Consider the following 18,929-nt stretch of genomic DNA (forward strand, 5'->3'; position numbering starts at 1 on the left):
CAATAAGTAATGCTGCACAGTAATAAGTGTCTCAATTAAATAAATTAAAAAAAAAACGTAAAAACCACTCTAAAAAAATTTTTTCTGAATGCGAAATTTATACTTTTTTATGCCGAATTTTCTAAAATAAGTTTAATGAAAAAAAAAAATAAAATAAAAAAATTTTTGACCGACCGGCGGACTCGAACCTGGGTTTGCAAGTCATAAATGGCATGGGAGTTTTGTGCGCTACATTGTAGTACGCCTATGTTAACAACTACCACAACTAAAGAATTTGTTGAAAGTCAACAAAATGTCAATCATTTTGTCTGTCAAGTCTCGTGCAGAGACTTACGTACTTCAACAAATAATGTCTTCGATTCAATGCTGAAAAAAGTTGAGAATTTTAAGTTTCACATACAAATTTGGTAGTTGGTTTTTTCTAAGAGTTTTTTTTTTTGCAGTGTATGGATGGGGACAGTAAATCCCGAGAGATCAATCGAGTGCAAAATAACAACAATGCGACGAACTAACGAAGGCACACGTGCTGCCATTAGAGCTGGCAAAATATCGATGGCACTATCGATATTTAATGTTTTCACAGAATATCGATTGATATTTTTCCAAGCGATACTATCGCAAAAGTTAAATTTTTTGGAAAACTAAACAAAAATCAACAATCCCACACTGAATGTATCCTTTAAGATACATTGCGCCTATAGAGGGCGCACTTTTCATTCGATTACGCTAACATTTTGTACAATCCAAACCTTGGTCTTTGCATTGATATTGCTTCTATATAAATCGATCTTTTTTCGTTTGAAATATAGGTGATGGGAAATTAACAATAGTATCGATACTATCGATATTTATTATTAAAGCTATCAAAAATATCGAATGTTGCGATTATCGATAGTTTGCCAACTCTACATCTTACACTATCAGTGTGCTGCTATCCTTTTTTCCTATGCCCGCGTGTTCTATGTTCTAAGACATCAACATTCGATATTTGCGATACTTCAATAATAAAAATCGATAGTTTCGATATTAATGTTAATAACCCATCATATATTTTTCAAACGAAAATGAGCTGTAAACATCATTAAATCGATTTTATAGAAGCAATATCAATGCACAGACCGAATAAACCCAAATTAATAAAGTCGGTTGGAAGTCATTGTGTACAATTTTATCCTAATTAGATGAAAATTGCTCCCTCTATAGGCGCAATGTATCTTAAATGAGTGTCGGATCGGCTATTTGTTTCCAATATCGCAAAGAAATTTTACATTTCCGATAGTATCGATTGATAGTGTCATCGATATTTTGCCAGATCTAATCTCGAATTATTGTCTAAGTACCCCTAAAGAATATATCTTGCGTCCGTTCGTCTGTCCGTCCGTCGGTCTGTCGAAAACACGCTAACTTTCGAAGGGGTAAAGCTAGGCGCTTCAAATTTTGCACGAATACTTCTTATTGGGGTAGGTCGGTTGGGATTGCAAAGAGGCGATATAACTGCCCTATAAACCGATATCCCGATTAGACTTCTTGAGCTTTCGGTTTATATGACCATACTTGGCAACATTTTAGCCAAATCGGATAGGAATTGCGCCCTCTAGAGGCTGAAGAAGTCAAGACCCCAGATCAGTTTATATGACAGCTATATCAGGTTATGGACCTATTTCAACCATTCTTAGCACAGTTGTTGAAAATCATAACAAAATACGTCACGCAAAATTTCAGCCAAATCGGATAAGATTGCACCCTCTAGTGCCTCCAGATGTCAAGATCCAAGATTGATTTTTTATAGGAGCTATATCAAAACATGGCCCGATATGGGCCATTTACAATCCCAACCCACCTACACTAAGAAGAAATATTTGTGCAAAATTTCAAGCGGCTAGCTTTACTGCTTCGAAAGTAAGCGTGCTTTCGGCAGACAGACGGGCGGACGGACGGACGGACCGACATGGCTAAATCGACTTAAAATGTCATGACGATCAAGAAGATATACACTTTATGGGGTCTTTGACGAATATTTCGACGAGTCACAAACAGACTGACGAAATTAGTATACCCCCATTCTGTGGTGAAGGGTATAAAAACTATAATCTCCCCATTGTTGATGGCACCAGATATCTCGAGGAAATTTCTTAATTTCTATAACGAACATGGAAATTATTTGAAGAAAGGGATAAGACCTTAAAAAAAAAACATTTAAGTAAGATTTAGTGCAAGCATGCTGAGTATTTTGCATAAAGCTTTGTAGTCCTGCTGTTACCTTCATCGCTTTGCTACTCTCTACCATAGGCCTTTTTGCCCATGAATGGTCACATGTGCAGTTGAATCCCCACCGCAGTTGAACCATAGTTTATGGCAAAGCGACTGGTAAAAATAAACAAGGATATCTAAAAACATTTTAACGCCTAAAGGATTTTGCATGCATTTGGACTTTTGAGATTTGAGAAACAACAACAACAACAAAGCAACGAGTAAAAGAGAAATAAGAGCAACCATAGACATCGTCATCAACATCATTTGAAGAAACTGCTCGGCAGGGTAGGAGATTTTAAGCTCCCCCCCCCCCCCCCCTCCCTAAGCGGTCTCTGATGTTGAAGGACAGCTGAAAGGAAACTTTCGAGCAGCCCAACAACAAAAGTCTTGTTTTTAGTACGCCTTAGTTGGTGTAGTTGTAGTTGTTGTTGTAGTTATTATTATCATCCTCATCGTTGTGCTTTTTATGTTCTCGGGCAGACATGTTGGCAGACAAGAAAGTCAGTCAAGTCGACATCCTAAGTGAGCATATGACTGCCAGCCATGGTTGTTGTATGCGGGCAAGTGGAAGTGCTCGACGCTTGTCTACACAATCGGACAACTGGATACGTGAAATATTAAAAGCAGTGCCAAAAACACCACAAACGAAAGCCATAAAACAAAAAAAAAAAAAAAAGAACGGCAATAGCGAACTAAAAGAAGAAAAAAAAAAAAATAAAATAATTTTCTGTGTAAACACAACAGCGATAACAATGGAGGAGGCAGCACCGGCCCAATAGACATCCTTTTATTGTTTTAATGTGAATTCCAAAGGACATTCATATCGACTGAAATACTTTTTGGCTGTTGTCATTGATGGCCATATTCAAATGCCTCTCGGACAAATGATTGAAGAGTGAGTGCCTCATTCAAAATTCATTGGAGGTATGAGCACGATACGGAAAAAATTGAAAAATAAATTGCCAATATTTTGAGGACTATTGCAAAACAATGTTCTGGGCTATTTGAGAATTTATTTCAATTGTTGTTTGCCATTGGAAACCTGGCAAACATTTAAAAATTGTAGACATCTCAATTGCAATTATCAAAATCTTATTTGTGGAGGTAACATTGAGCAAAATATGACTGTTGTTGTGAAAAAAAAAACTTTCAAAATGGTTCTTATCTTTGAAAATTATGTTGAAGTGTTGGATTTTGAGAACTCTAGAGATCTTTCCAATTTTTTTAGTAAAAAGTTGCCTATTTTGAAGTTCATATTGCAATCGTTCAAATTTGCATATGTGGTTCCAACTTCACTTTAAACGCATCTACAGTAAGTCGTCTTTACAAAAAAAAAGTTCGGCCGGGCCGAATCTTATATACCCTCCACCATGGATAGCAAATGTCGAGTTCTTTTCCCGGCATCTCTTCTTAGGCTAAAAAGGATATAAGAAAAGATTTGCTCTGCTATTATATGCTACCACAATTAAATTATATGTTGGAGACCTGTGTAAAATGTCAGCAAATTCGAATAAGAATTACGCCCTTTGGGGGCTAAAGAAGTAAAATAGAGAGATCGATTTATATGGGAGCTGTATCGGGCTATAGACCGATTCAGATTCAGATCCATAATAAACACGTAAGTTGATGGTCATGAGAGGATCCGTCGTACAAAATTTCAGGCAAATCGGATAATAATTGCGACCTCTAGAGGCTCAAGAAGTCAAGACCCAAGAACGGTTGATATGACAGCTATATCAGGTTATGAACCAATTTAGACCATACTTGGCACAGTTGTTGGATATCATTACAAAACACGTCGTGCAAAATTTCATTCCAATCGGATAAGAATTGCGCCCTCTAGATGCTCAAGAAGTCAAGACCCAAAATCGGTTGATATGACAGCTATATCAGGTTATGAACCGATTTAGACCATACTTGGCACAGTTTTTGGATATCATTATAAAACACGTAGTGCAAAATTTCATTCCAATCGGATAAGAATTGCGCACTCTAGAGGCTCAAGAAGTCAAGACCCAAGATCGGTTTATATGGCAGCTATATCAAAACATGGACCGATATGGCCCATTTACAATACCAACCGACCTGCACCAATAGGAAGTATTTGTGGAAAGTTTCAAGTGGCTAGCTTTACTCCTTCGGAAGTTAGCGTGCTTTCGACACACAGACGGACTACTATAGGCCCAACGCTTGGTCTTAGGCCTATGACAGGAGCATTCATTGAACGATTTCGCAGAAATTTGAAAAAGTGAGCTGCCCGACATCCAACGGCCAATCTGCCGATTAAGGGGGTTTTAAGCCCATAGATGCCGCATTTGATAGCCAACTTTGCTGAAATTTAGAACTGTTTCTTACAAAAAGCTTGTCGGCACCTCAACCAAATATGATTAGGATCGACCTTTATTTGGATATTAATACGCATAAAATAGATAACCATGGTGGTGGTGGTGGTGGTTATCAAAAGTTCGACACAGCCGAAACTTAATGCATTCTTACCAGTTCATTTGCATTTTAACATCAATCAAATCAAGGCATAGGACTGTAACGAAAATGTTCACATATTTTACTTGGATCCCTTTGCCTCTTTGCTATCAAAAAGCGATATGCATCTAGAGTCTCTTTCACGCAGTCGGTAGGATTCGAACCTACGCTCCCAGAGGGAATCTGATTTCTAGTCAGACGCCTTAACCGCTCGGCCACGACTGCTCCAGGTATTTGAGGACAGAGAATTCAAACACTGGAACAAAAAAAGCCAAAACACACACACACACACACACTCACTCACCTACAACATACAAACATACAATTCCATCTATTTTTGTTTTGCTCTAAAACACATGTTGTTATTTTTGTACGAGCATAGCATACCTTCGATACATGTTGTGATCCTTAACGAAAATAACCCCCACTGTGCGTGGGAGATAGTTTTTGTCTATAGCAACAGAAAAAGAGATCTATTCATAAAACTGTCATTAAAATACTTTTGAAACAGTTTTTGTATGACAACTTTCATGTGTGTGGTTGGGCACAATGTAAGTGGACATGAATAGATGACTGTTTTGGTTGGCAAGTCTAGTCCGGTCTGGTCTGTCGTGCAGATTACTACCAACCCCTGTTCACCTCTATGCCTTTACAAATGCTAATTGCTGTGAGTTCATTAAACATTTATTAAATGTCCCTGCTGTTGATGTTGTGATGGTGATGGTGATGGTGATGGTGATGTTGCTGTTGCTTATAGCCTTAATGTTGTTAAGCCATTTCCGTTCTGGCTGCCAGATTAACATTAAATTGAATTGAAAACATGGCGATGAAAAACGAAAGGAAACAATGAACAATATGAGCTTAATGGATAAAATTGGATTTACTTGTGTTATTCCCGTACACCCGTCATAGCCGCCCTATCCATAGCCATTACCATACAAATACAAATACTTGTGCATATGTGGTTCTGGTGAAAGTCAACGGACAAAAAACCCCGAGTTTATTTTTTTCTTGGCAAAAAACAAAAAACAATTCTCCAATCCAGGCACGCAAAGTATTACACATGGTACTGGCAATGATTTGGTTTTTTGTGCAGCTCCTTTTTCCCTCATTGTCAGCTCTTAGTATGACAATGACCGCAAAGGACCTACAATTTACAATAAACCAAGGACTCTCAAGTGATCACAATAATGCCGTAAACGAATTAGGGAGTGAAGGAAAAAAGCTCACCATTATATTTTGATTTCGATGTGATTAACATTTTCTTAACCAGGTCAATTTCGTTTTTGAACTGTAGAAAAGCTCCAAACAAAAAGAAAGAAAGAAAAAAAATATTAACCCGACGAATGGGTAAAACAAATACCCGAGGACAGAGCTGTCTTAGAAATGAAATGAAATTTGGATCGGCGTAAAGTGGACGAATGAAACTACAATAGTTGAAAAAAATGTTCCCGTCTTATAAATCCATGCTTTGGAAGAAAAATGGGTTCTCGAAAGACGGCAAATTTTGAAATCCAAACAAAAATCACACAAAATATGTTCTCCATATTCTTAGGAGTGAGGTTTCTGGAAAAAAAAATCAAATTTATGGCGATAAGCCTAGAGCTGACAAACTATCGATATTCGCAACATTCGATATTTTTGGGAAAAATATCGATAACTATCATTAATTTCAGTAACTAAAAAACATACATTTTAGTCTCAAGTTCCGATGAACCGTCAAACAAGCGTCTTTGGAAAAGTTATAAATAGGCCGTCTGCCTGAAGGAACTCAGAGGCACTTCACCAGATTGCTGGGGCGTCGTGATTTCTGCTGCAAATACTATCACCAGGAAATTAACCTAAAGTACCACATAACATCGGCTCAGAAGTGGATCATTTTAGGTGCATGGTGTTTTCGGCAATATTACGGGCAAGGCTGCGAGAAATGTATTTGTGGAACATTTTTAACCCTCAATCGACTCATTGTAGGGGCCGTTTAGGTCCTTTTTTGGAAAAAGTATTAAAAACTCATTTTAAAAGAACTTTTGACTGATCAAAATATTCTACAAATATGTTCGCCATAAATTTATACTATAGGTCTTTATTTACATCTAAACCCAAAACTTGAGCGGAACGCCAGGGTTAAACTAATACTTTCGAAAATTGGTGCCAGACGCCGAAAAACATCATTTTAGGAGGATGATGTCAAAAATGTCCCGGCCGATAGGGAATGACTATGAGCACCACACAGGCTAGAACTTTGGACTTGTGTGGTGCCCATCGTTATCACGGGAGGCTTAGCTGAAGCTACCCGGCGGATGGTGGAAAGCTTCGTTTTTATGCGGAATAGCTGCAAATGCGAGACTCGAGAGGAGAGTCTCAGTGAGGAGTCAGGTGGCACTGACTCTTAATTAAATACTGAGTGTCAATGATACTCGAGATGACGAGGCGAGTTATTGGCGCCTTCAAATAACCAATGGCCAACATCAGCCTCTGTTCCCAAGTTAGGGGCGGCTGGCGGTGAGCGTCGGATCTTGGAGCAAGCGGCTTGCCACAACGAGGCATACGTATCCAATCCGCCAAAACCCATGCGGTTGGGGCGCTGGGCCAGTAATCCACCCCCGGAAAACTGAGAAATACTATGAGAAACAAAGGAATAGAACAAAACGGACCCCCCCCACGCAAATGAAAAAAGAAAAATGCGGATCTGCATCTGGAATGTTCGCACTCTTTATAGAGAAGGTGCAGTATACGCGCTGGCGAATGTATTAGAGAAGTACAAGGCAGATATTACCGCCTTACAGGAAGTGCGATGGACTGGGAATGGCGACACTACAACACCACACGGTGACAAACTATACTATAGCTGCCATAACATGAGGCATGAATTTGGCTGTGGATTTGTGGTTAGTCGGAGACTGAAACACCTTGTCTCCAGCTTTACTCCGGTGGATGAGAGGCTAGCCACAATCCGCATTCAAAATCAGCCTTATTTGTGTCTATGCCCCAACGGAAGACAAAGACGAGCAGACCAAGGATATGAACATCAACCCGATGGCTTTGGTGTAGGCAAAGAAGGAAATCTGGAATCTGACGCAGATAATATGCTGAGGATATGGAAAGAACATTTTACCCAACTGCTAGTGTCCGATGTTGGCGGCGAAGAGAATGTTTGCCTCCTAGTCAGAATGAGGTCCAAGAAGCAGTGACCCGACTAAAGAACAACAAGGCAGCAGGAGCCGACGGGATACCCGCTGAACTATTTAAGCCCAAAGGCGACACGCTGATAAGGCAAGGTATGCATCAGCTTATCTACGCAATCTGGCTAGAAGAACGCATACCCGATGTTTGGAACCTCAGCATACTATGTCCCGTACACAAGAAAGGAGACAAGACCGAATGTGCCTACAGACTACAGAGGAATAAGTCTCCTCCCCATCGCATACAAGATACTCTCGAGCATACTGAGTGAAAGATTAAAACCTACAGTCAATGAGATAATTGCGTCCTATCAATGCGGCGATAGACCTGGTAAATCCACTCTAGACCAGATATTCACACTGCTCCAAATTCTGGAAAAGACCCGAGAAGGACAAATCAACACCTACCACCACTTTGTTGACTACAAAGCCAGCTTCGATACTCCTTTACGTTCAAAGGTATTTCAAGCCATGTCTGAGTTTGGTATCCCTGCAAAATTAATAACACTATGCAGGATGACACTTGGCTGATACGCGTTCCTCAGTAAGAATAGGAAAGAATCTCTCGGAACCATTTAATACCAAACGAGGTTTCAGACAAGGAGACAGCCTATCGTGTGATCTCGTTAATATCCTGCTGGAGAAGATTATACGAGATGCAGATGTGAATAGATATGGCACATAGGTCGATCACCGGAAGTAGTAACTGCAGCCTTTGAGAGAATCGAAAGAGAGTCAGTGAAAATGGGTCTGACAGTAAACGGTTTTAACTCCCAAAAAGCCTTGCACAACCGAGCAGATTAAGAACATGGAGAAAGTTGGGAACCACAACTTTGAGACAGTTGAGGTTGAGGCCACTGACTCCGAATTTCGGCAGTAAATTGTAATAGTTTCGACTCATTACTGGCTCGAGAAATGTCAAAAGAGAGAAATGTCAAAAGAGTTTCGACTCATTATTGGCTCGAGAAATGTCAAAAGAGGGACAAAAAAATATGGTGTCGTTTGCTGTCCCTATCGGTCTACTTTTGTAGCGTCCCTGTTTTAAAACCCTTGGCAACTTAGTGAATTTGTTTAAAAGAAGATATATAGACCCGTTGATAAGTATACGGATTGACTCAGAATCACTTTTTTTATTCTCTGTAGCTATGTCCGTCTGTCTCCCCGTTTGTTAATCTGTCTGTTCGCTGGTTAGTCTGTATTTCTATATGTCCGCTTATCTGTCTGTCTTTTTTGCATCGCTGGAGGTGAGGAATCTTCGAAAGATGTATTCCGCCAGTACTAAAAAAAACATGCACAATTTCTACGTACTTAACCACACGCCCATCTCCTATTCGCGGGATCACGCAAAAAAAAATAAAATGTTTGCGAAATTTTTACGACAAACAAAATACTTTTGTCACGCATTTTTTTCTGTTATTGGAACCGTCTCACATTTCGCTTCAACATATCAAACGTTGACCATAAACATAGAATTATTGAACGTAACTAATTTTGTTTATCGTTATCTCTTTAGCACCTTCGGCTACGGAAAAGGAACCTTCCTTTTGTTGTAAAACGAAAAACTCTTTAATTTCAAAAGTGCTTCGATAGCCGCAAACGATTATTCGTGTACTGGACCAAGAGTTATTCTCTTGTGTCTCTCCTACTAGAGGAAAAGGATGAGCGTTTAGACCAATGATTGGCAAAAATACTAACTCTATTGCCCATTACATACAAGAAAATAATCCCAATCAGACCATTAGGCTTGCAAATAATTGCAACTGTGTGCTCGTCACTGGTAAAGACACACTCTTGCACACTACATTTTTCCCTTTTTTGTTTTAGCCAAGCAAAGAGAAGTCAGTATTTTGCAGCTCGGACGAGTAAGGGTGTTAAATTCGGAAAGTCACAATTTTTAAAGTTTCGGCGTCCAATGACAAAAATCATTAGAGCTTCAATTTCCTCTGATTCTAGTATGATAGAACTCCAACATGTTGCGACCTATGGCGAATCTGGGACTTGTGAATACCACATGTTCTGTCTCCTTTTCCATAGCAGGACAATTTGCGCACCGCGGAGAAGTCGATAAATCCACGATAAGAGAGGGGAATATGATTTTGCACGTGATCGTCGCGACATTTTATGTCGATCTAGCCATGTCCGTCCGTCTGTCTGTCGAAAGCACGCTAACTTCCGAAGGTGTAAAGCTAGCCGCTTGAAATTTTGCACAAATACTTCGTATTAGTGTAGATTGGTTGGTTTTGTAAATGGGCCATATCGGTCCATGTTTTGATATTACTGCCATATAAACCGATCTTGGGTCTTGACTTCTTGACCCTCTAGAGTGCGCAATTCTTATCCGATTGGAATGAAATTTTGCACGACGAGTTTTGTTATGATATCCAACAACTGTGCAAAGTATGGTTCAAATCGGTTCATAACCTGATATAGCTGCCATATAAACCGATTTTGGGTCTTGACTTCTTCAGCCTCTAGAGTGCGCAATTCTTATCCGATTGGAATGAAATTTTGCACGAAGTGTTTTGTTATGATATCCAACAACCGTGCCAAGTATGGTCTAAATCGGTTCATAACCTGATATAGCTGTCATAAAAACCGATTTTGGGTCTTGACTTCTTCAGCCTCTAGAGGGCGCAATTCTTATCCGATTTGAATGAAATTTTGCACGACGTGTTTTATTGTGATATCCAACAACCGTGCCAAGTATGGTCTAAATCGGTTCATAACCTGATATAGCTGTCATAAAAACCGATTTTGGGTCTTGACTTCTTCAGCCTCTAGAGGGCGCAATTCTTATCCGATTTGAATGAAATTTTGCACGACGTGTTTTATTGTGATATCCAACACTTGCGCCAAGTATGATTCAAATCGTTTCATAACCTGATATAGCTGTCATATCAACCGATCTTGGGTCTTGACTTCTTGAGCCTCTAGAGGGCGTAATTCTTATCCGATTGGAATGAAATTTTGCACGACGTGTTTTGTTATGATATCCAAGAACTCTGCAAGGTATGGTTTAAATAGGTTCATAACCTGACATTACTGCCATATAAACCGATCTGGTATCTTGACTTCTTGAGCCTCTAGAGGGCGTAATTCTTATCCGATTGGATAGAAATTTGGCACGACAAATGAGATCCATGGTGGAGGGTACATAAGATTCGGCCCGGCCGAACTTAACACGCTTTTACTTGTTATACCTACGAATGACCTTTCTTGGCGTGCTCCGTCTTCGAGCACTCTTTTATGTATATAAGACACACATCCAAATTCCCACTTCACACGACCAGTCCCGAAGACTTCAATACGGTACCGAAGCCTCCAAATCATCGACCTCTCCGATGCAGTACACTAGCTCCTCATCGATTCAACCGTTCTACACCTCCCTACCATCCTTCACCTTCTTACCGTCCTTCAACTTCCTACCTATCAGGACTCCAAGGTATTTCAAACTTTCGGCTGATATTATCTTCACTCTACCCACTTTGATAGAGAAGTTCTCCGTTTTTCGCTTTCCACTTAAGTCTACACTGTACAGCGTTCGTTTTATATTCCGCCAGATATAGGTTAGAGCTGGCAAACTGTCGATTTTTGCGTCAATATCCATAGTTTTTAAAACAATCGGTACAAGTGCCATTTTTTGATAAAAATGATTGAATTAACCAACACTTACACAATTCATAGGCTAAACGTTAGTTCTCGAATAGAAAGCCTACAAAATTAAGAAAAAACCACAAATAGGTACGAGGCTGTTTTATATTTGCTCATTTTGTGGCAAACGTCGCAACCGCGCTGTTAATATGTCCCCGATCGATCTTTCCAATACATCTCACGTATAGGTGATTAACAGTTGTACAGGTATCCAGGTGTAATACATTTTAAATCGAAACTATCGAACGGGGTGAATATCGATAATTTGCCAGCTCTAATGTAGGTTTAGTATCAGAAGATCGGCTTTGCACGACTTTAGTCCATCTTTACTTGTTAAATATCAACAAATACCTGGCTGATAAAAAAAAAATTTACCAAACACATTTGCAATTTAAAAAAAAAAAATTCTCTACCGCAGTCGGTAGGATTCGAACCTACGCTCCCAGAGGGAATCTGATTTCTAGTCAGACGCCTTAACCGCTCGGCCACGACTGCCTATAAGCAGTGAAGCAGCGACAGGTCAAATTTTCAAAACCAAAGTTTAAAAATCATTGTAAATACGAGCATAAAAGTGCCTATAGTTGAACTATTTTTTGGATGGGGGCTCAAAACAAGCATGTTTGAGTGTGATTGAAGTTCGAACCCATGGTTCTGCGGTGTGATTTATTTCTTATTCAAAATATAGATATTCCGCAGTCGGTAGGATTCGAACCTACGCTCCCAGAGGGAATCTGATTTCTAGTCAGACGCCTTAACCGCTCGGCCACGACTGCATATGTAGCGTATGTACCATAATGCAAGCAATCTTGCCCCTACAAGCCAGAGAGGTAAAGCGTTTTCTTTAAAACCCATATTCGATGTGAGTTTTAGGTAAGATTTGCAACTTCTACAGAATCAGGTCTAATCGATAGATCGATTTATACCCTGTAAAAAATGGCGGCCCAAAATTTAAGATTTTTCCTTATTCATAGGATTTTAGCAACAAAAACGAGCCAAAGAACCAAAACTTTAAAATGACGATGCTGCTTTAAATTTAGTTTTGCTATTTACTAGCAGACATGACCATCCACTTCAGATTTTAATCGGTGATTGATTCTTATTTTACTTTCTAGATGACTGTCCAATTGTTATTTTTGAAAAATGCTTTTCCTTAACTTAGCATTAAACATTTAAAGACGCTCTCATTAGTATGGCTATTATGCGTCCTTAATTACGGTTCACTGTTGTCTAGGCCCAAGGCCAATTTCCTAACTTTCAACGATATTTTGACCTTCATTTTAGATTTTTCTCTTTAATAACATGACGCAAAGTAAAGGACTTTTTAACCCATCATATGAAATAAAAACTCCTTAATATGAAAGAAATATATTTCACCATAGGGAATGTGTCCTTAAAAAGTTGAAAATTTATCATCCTTAAATTAGGTTTGCGCGAATCTTTAAAATAAGAATAAACATTTTTTTCAGTGCATGGAAACCGATGGACATTTGTGTCCTTGTTTTAAAGATTGGAGCCAAATATTAGCAAACTTATTTCAAAAATGATCAATTTTCCTCCTTTTCAAGGAAACATGAAATTTAATGTTTGATGATTATTTTGTGCAAATGTTGACCGTGACCAATTTTGGCATACTCTTTCCAACATTTCGGCCAGTATCTCACGATAAAATGCTTCAATGTTGTCTTCCAATGCATCAATTGAAGCGGAATTGTCTGCATAGGCATGAGATTTAGCATAGCTCCACAAACAAAATAGTCTAAACGCGTTATATCGCACGATCTAGGCGGCCAATTGACCGGTCCCCAAAAAAATGTTCACCAAACTCGCCTCTCCATGAGTCCATTGCTACGCATGTTGTGTGACATGTGGCACAGTCTTGTTGGAAGCAGATTTCATGCAAGTCAAGCTCTTGGATATCATCTCACGATAGCTGCTCACCATTCACAGTTACGTTACGATTTGCATCATCTTTGAAGAAGTACTGTCCAATGATGTCGCCAGCCCATAAACCGCACCAAATCGTGTCTTTTTCTGAATGCATTGGTAGCTCTTGCAATGCTTCTGGCTGATCTTCACTTCACCCCTTGAGCCAAAAATGAGCTTCGTCGCTGAACACAATGAAGCGCGCGATGAACTTTCTTAACAGAGCAAGCATTTTCATAATAAAATTCCATAATTTGCAAGTGTTGTTCGTTTGTAAGACGATCCAAATCCAAATTCAAATCCAAATCTAGACCGATTTCTATGACATTCACCAGTAATATTTAGAGTCACCGAGGAAAGCGCGGTACAAAATTTTGGAAAGATTGGACAATAAATGTGCTTGCAGTGGCTCCTGGTGTGAACATCGGGCGATATATATATGAGAACTATATCTAAATCTGAACCGATTTCTATGAAATGCACCTGCAGTGTCGAGAGTCAAGAGAAAATCCTTCCTTTGAGCGCAATTCTTATCCGATTTTGCACGAGGTGTTTTGTTGAAATCGATCTATAATCGATCTGATATAGCTGGCATATAAACCGATCTGGGGTCTTGACTTCTTGAGCTACTAGAGGGCGCAATTCCTATGCGATTTGGCTGAAATTTCGCATGAGGTATTTCGTTATGACTTCCAACAACTGTGCAAAGCATGGTTCAAATCGGTTAGCCGAACAAAAAAATAAATTTATTTTATAAATGTCTATTACAAAGTGGTGACTATAATAAGTCAGCATAGATTAACTAACAACGTAGCCTACGAAGTGCTGACAAAATCAATAAGTCAGCATAGATTAACTATCGACATTTTTTACATAATTCCTGCAATGTCTCTATATATTTTCTACTGAATTACTATTGACTGCTGAATGACAAGCTCATGTCTAAAATGTCTATAGCAAAAACCAAGGGCTTGGGAACAATTTGTCAGTAGTACTGGTGATAAAGTCAATAGTAAGTCAGTATGAATTTACCATTGACATTTCCTACAGGGATACAAAAAACATACTAAAGCACATGTGCTGCTGTGGTGTTTAATGGTTTCGTTTTGCTGCTTATCAATAACATTGGTTGTTGTTATATATTGACTTGCACAGAGTGTTTCTCAACAACGAATTTTTACTATGCATCGTTGAGATTCAAAATTAACTGTTGCAGGAAAATTAACAAATTTTGTTGTCGTTTTTTCGACTAAAGTTGTTGATTCTCAAAATTATTTGTATCTGTGTAACATAAACAAGTAAAAAGGCACTGCCGAACTTTGCATACCCAACACCTCGGATTATTAATCATCTTTCTTCATAATACGATGAAAAATGGATCATAGATCGGTATAGCTAGATCGGACCTAACAGAACTGATTGTGCTAAGTTTTAGCGAAACCGGTTACTTTTTATGGGCCTGAAACCTTAAATCGTGAGATCAATATTTATGGCAGCCACATCCAAATCTGAACCGAGCCTAACACAACTCGCTATACCAAATTTCATGGAAGTTGGACAATAACTGCTCCAAGACCTCAAATTGAGAAATCGGTCTATATGGCAGATGTTCCGAAATATAGACCGATCTTAACCATACTCGGTACGATTGTCGAAGGGCCTAACATAACTGATTGTGCTAAATTTCAGCGAAATAGGTTAAAAAATTCACCTTTTATGGACCTAAGACCTTAAATCGGAAGATCGGTATATGTGGCAGCTATATGCAAATCTGGACCGATCTGGGCCGTATTATTTGTATCTGTGTAACATAAACAAGTAAAAAGGCACTGCCGAACTTTGCATACCCAACACCTCAGATTATTAATCATCTTTCTTCATAATACGATGAAAAATGGATCATAGATCGGTATAGCTAGATCGGACCTAACAGAACTGATTGTGCTAAATTTTAGCGAAACCGGTTACCTTTTATGGGCCTAAAACCTTAAATCGTGAGATCGATATTTATGGCAGCCACATTCAAATCTGGACCAGAATGTCGACTGGTTATACTAAATTTCAGCGAAATCGGACGAAAAATGCGCATATTATGGGCCCAAGTCCTTAAACCGAGAGATCGGTCTATATGGCAGATCGGTCCAAATCTGGACCGATCTGCCATATAGACAATACGACTATATGGCAGATCGGCCCCTCCATATTCTGTGGGAACAATAATATCGAGGGGCCTAACTCACAACTCTCTGTCCCTAATTTCAGCGAAATTGGATAATAAATATGGCTTTAATGGGTCTAGAACCTTAAATGGGCAGATCCGTCTATATGAGGACTATATGAAGATATAATCCAGTACATCTCATTTTTGAATTTGACCTGGATTTGGACGAAAAAAAAAATCTGTGCAAAATTTCAGCTCAATATCTTTATTTTTAAAGACGGTAGCGTGATTTCAGCAGATAGACGGACAGACGAACGGTCATAGCTAGATCGTCTTCGATTTTTACGACGAACAAGAATAGATACACTTTATAGGGTCGAAAATGGATATTTCGACCCATGTTGTAAACGGAATGACAAAATTAACATAACCCCATCCCTCGCTGCTGAGTATGCAAATGTTTAATGGGGAAATTAAATGTTTTGGCCCAAGTGTCCTTTGTATTTTCTTCAAACAAACAAAAGTTCAAATTCAAAGCCTTCTTGGTGAAACTATTTTTGAAAAAATTGTGACCTTTGAAATTGCCCAGCAAACTTGGCAGAGATAAATTTAAAATTTCTATAAAGTGGTGAGGTTTCATGGCATTTTAGTTTCTGCTTTATCTTAGCCATAGGCACATTAAGAGAGATATACCCCATTTTCTTTCAATTCCCCTTGCATTTAAGTTTATGTGATAGAGTTTTTTTTTTTCCCCAACTATTCACAATAGATGTCGCTTATGCGTAAAATTAACTGCCATTTCCGAAGATGATTCGGTCTTAAAATATTTAGTTTTAATTATATTTACTAAGCCACACAGTAGAATGGCAGTAGAATGTTTGCCATGTAAATCTCGACACCTTGTAGTAGTCCCCGAATTAGCACAAACACAAAAATCTCATATATTAAGGTGCGGCACATACACACCAAATTAATTATTCAGGGGCTTGGAAGCACCAACAGGCTTGAGTTGAGCACCAGAAGTTGTGTTTTTGGTAGTAGTAGGGAGTCTGTAGACAGACCCTTTTTTTCCGGTGGGGGGGGGAAGGGGGAGAAAAAAAGCCTCTATCTTAAGTCGTTTGTTTGTTTGTTTGTTGGTACACATCCTACCAATGCGTAATCATTTACTAACACACACACTTACTCTCTCTCTCTCTCTCACACACACACACATGATTAGGAAGAAAAAAAGAATCTCATCAGCAAAATGTTGTAACGATAAAAGTTTATTTTGAGGTAGCAGCAACAGCAAACAAAGCTAATTTCAAATTTATAGAGCAAAGGGGTTTTGTTCATTTCACTTATTTGGGGTAGGGGTTTTAAAGGTTATCTTGTTGTTATTAAACAAACTTTGGTTAATTATAATTAAAATGTTGTTTTGAGTGTGAGTAAGCGTTTCCAAAGTAAGGTTCCTCAAAATATTTGTCCTTTTTTTTGCCAAGGAGCTGTGAAATATGATAGCCTCATACAAAATTCTGCATTTATTGCAAAATTCCAGGGGGCTGTAGAGGCCTGCTCAACATTTTGTTTGAACATTTTCAATTTGTGCTTAAAGTGCCTGCTCCTCCTTCTAGCCGACCGGCTCGAAGGGTTTGCCTAAAGTCCATTTATTCTGATATGGACAAAGGTCATGACTATGATGACGATGGCAGCTGTCAGTTGGTGTAAATTGTCACTTGCGGCAAAAATGAGCCAGCCAAATGGCATTCAGCCCAAAAATGTTCTCTTACATGCACACACACACACACACACACCAGGCAAACACTTTAAACAAGCCAACTGCATATTAATTTCAAAGGTCTTCCTTGTTGGTAGTTTTTTTTTTCTCTTGCTCCATTTTGGCAGTTTTAATGCATTGAACAAGGGAGAGAGGGAGGTAGAGTGGGTGAGAGCAGTGCTGCTACTGCTGCTCGCTATGCTGTTTTGTTGGCTGCTGTATTGTTGTTCTCTTACGACTCTGTGGGGAAATTAAGACAACAAGAGGTAGGCCAGGTAAGGTAACACATTTTTTGCTTGGAGTTGAATTAAAATTTATGAATAACAAAGTGCTGCCAACACTTTTGCACTCATTTAAAATGATAATTAAATGAACTTAAGTGAGATCCCTGCCCAGCAGCAACTCTAGGGGCAGTAGTGGCAGAACAAATAAATATATGATTTAATGATTATGTTGTAGCAGCTAAAACAAGAAGCCAAGGACACAAAAAAATAACAATTACAGAGGAGCGGTAGGACTATCTCCCTCGCCTCAAATGAAAATTAGTTTCTATTTTTATTGAAATAAATTAATTGTTTTTTTCTCTCTCTCTCTCTCTCTCTCTCCCTCGCTACACATTTGAGGTTCTGTTTTTGTTGGGAGGGAGGGAGAGAGCTTCAAATTAATTTGCCTAATAAATAGCCTTTTAACACTCCTCCCTTCTTTAGAGTCTTTTTGTGCCCCAGGGTCAAGCATATTACCCACCTTAGCCATATATAGGCAAACTTTAATGTATCCCAATCCTCTCAAGGGGATTTACAAAAGGCTATCTGCTTTCGAAATTCAATACCGTGCTGCGAAGGTCATTTTGGACTTGTGAAAATGATTGATTGCACATCCCATTTTGCCAATAAAGTAGGAAAAGAAAAATGAGAAAATAACAAAGATACCATCTGAGTTGACTCTGCCTCCAACAAGGCTAACTAAATTGAGGACTAACTACCAAAAATTAAAAGCGAACTTTAATACCGTGTTGCCACTTGAAGCTTGACAAAAAAATGCGGATGCCTTTCAAAGCTCAAAGTAAACCAAGCAAAACTATTCAAAGGTCAATATCGTAGGTAAATGTAATCAAATTTGCTATAAAAATGACTGCAAAAATATAATATTAAATATTTGATGATAAAAACAACATTTTCACCATTTTTTCTCAGAAAATTTAATGTGAAAAGCTGAGAATGAAGTTGAAAACCAATAATAATTTTAAAAAATCATGCGACACCCCTTTTGGAAAAAAGTTTCACAAATGTTGTCAGCATTACGAGGGGAAAACCACAGCTGAAATTTTTTTTCTGATGGCCTCGCCAGGATTCGAACCCAGCGCTACGGCGGCCTCGGATATCGAAGTGGCTTTAAACAACGTGGAGATAGGGCCGATAGTTGCCGTCCCGTACTGGAGTCCACTCAAAAATCTCCCGATAGACGAATAACTTGCTATGCGGTAAAATTAACACGAGAACTTGGGAGACAGTGCGCAACAGAA

General features: G+C 38.9%; 1 protein-coding gene and 3 non-coding genes across 8 annotated transcripts in view; all 4 read right to left on the reverse strand.

The window, feature by feature from the left end:
• Nucleotides 1-18,929, reverse strand: part of LOC106089613 (serine/arginine repetitive matrix protein 2) — a 119,575-nt gene that overhangs the window by 45,282 nt on the left and 55,364 nt on the right. The gene's annotated exons all lie outside the window — the stretch shown is intronic.
• On the reverse strand, nucleotides 4,878-4,959 carry Trnas-aga (transfer RNA serine (anticodon AGA)). The gene has a single exon. It is a non-coding gene; the product is annotated as a tRNA-Ser (tRNA).
• Trnas-aga (transfer RNA serine (anticodon AGA)) lies at nucleotides 11,981-12,062 on the reverse strand. Its single transcript has one exon. It is a non-coding gene; the product is annotated as a tRNA-Ser (tRNA).
• Nucleotides 12,259-12,340, reverse strand: Trnas-aga (transfer RNA serine (anticodon AGA)). Its single transcript has one exon. It is a non-coding gene; the product is annotated as a tRNA-Ser (tRNA).

The sequence above is a fragment of the Stomoxys calcitrans genome, chromosome 1 (assembly GCF_963082655.1).
Source record: "Stomoxys calcitrans chromosome 1, idStoCalc2.1, whole genome shotgun sequence".
Taxonomy (NCBI): domain Eukaryota; kingdom Metazoa; phylum Arthropoda; class Insecta; order Diptera; family Muscidae; genus Stomoxys; species Stomoxys calcitrans.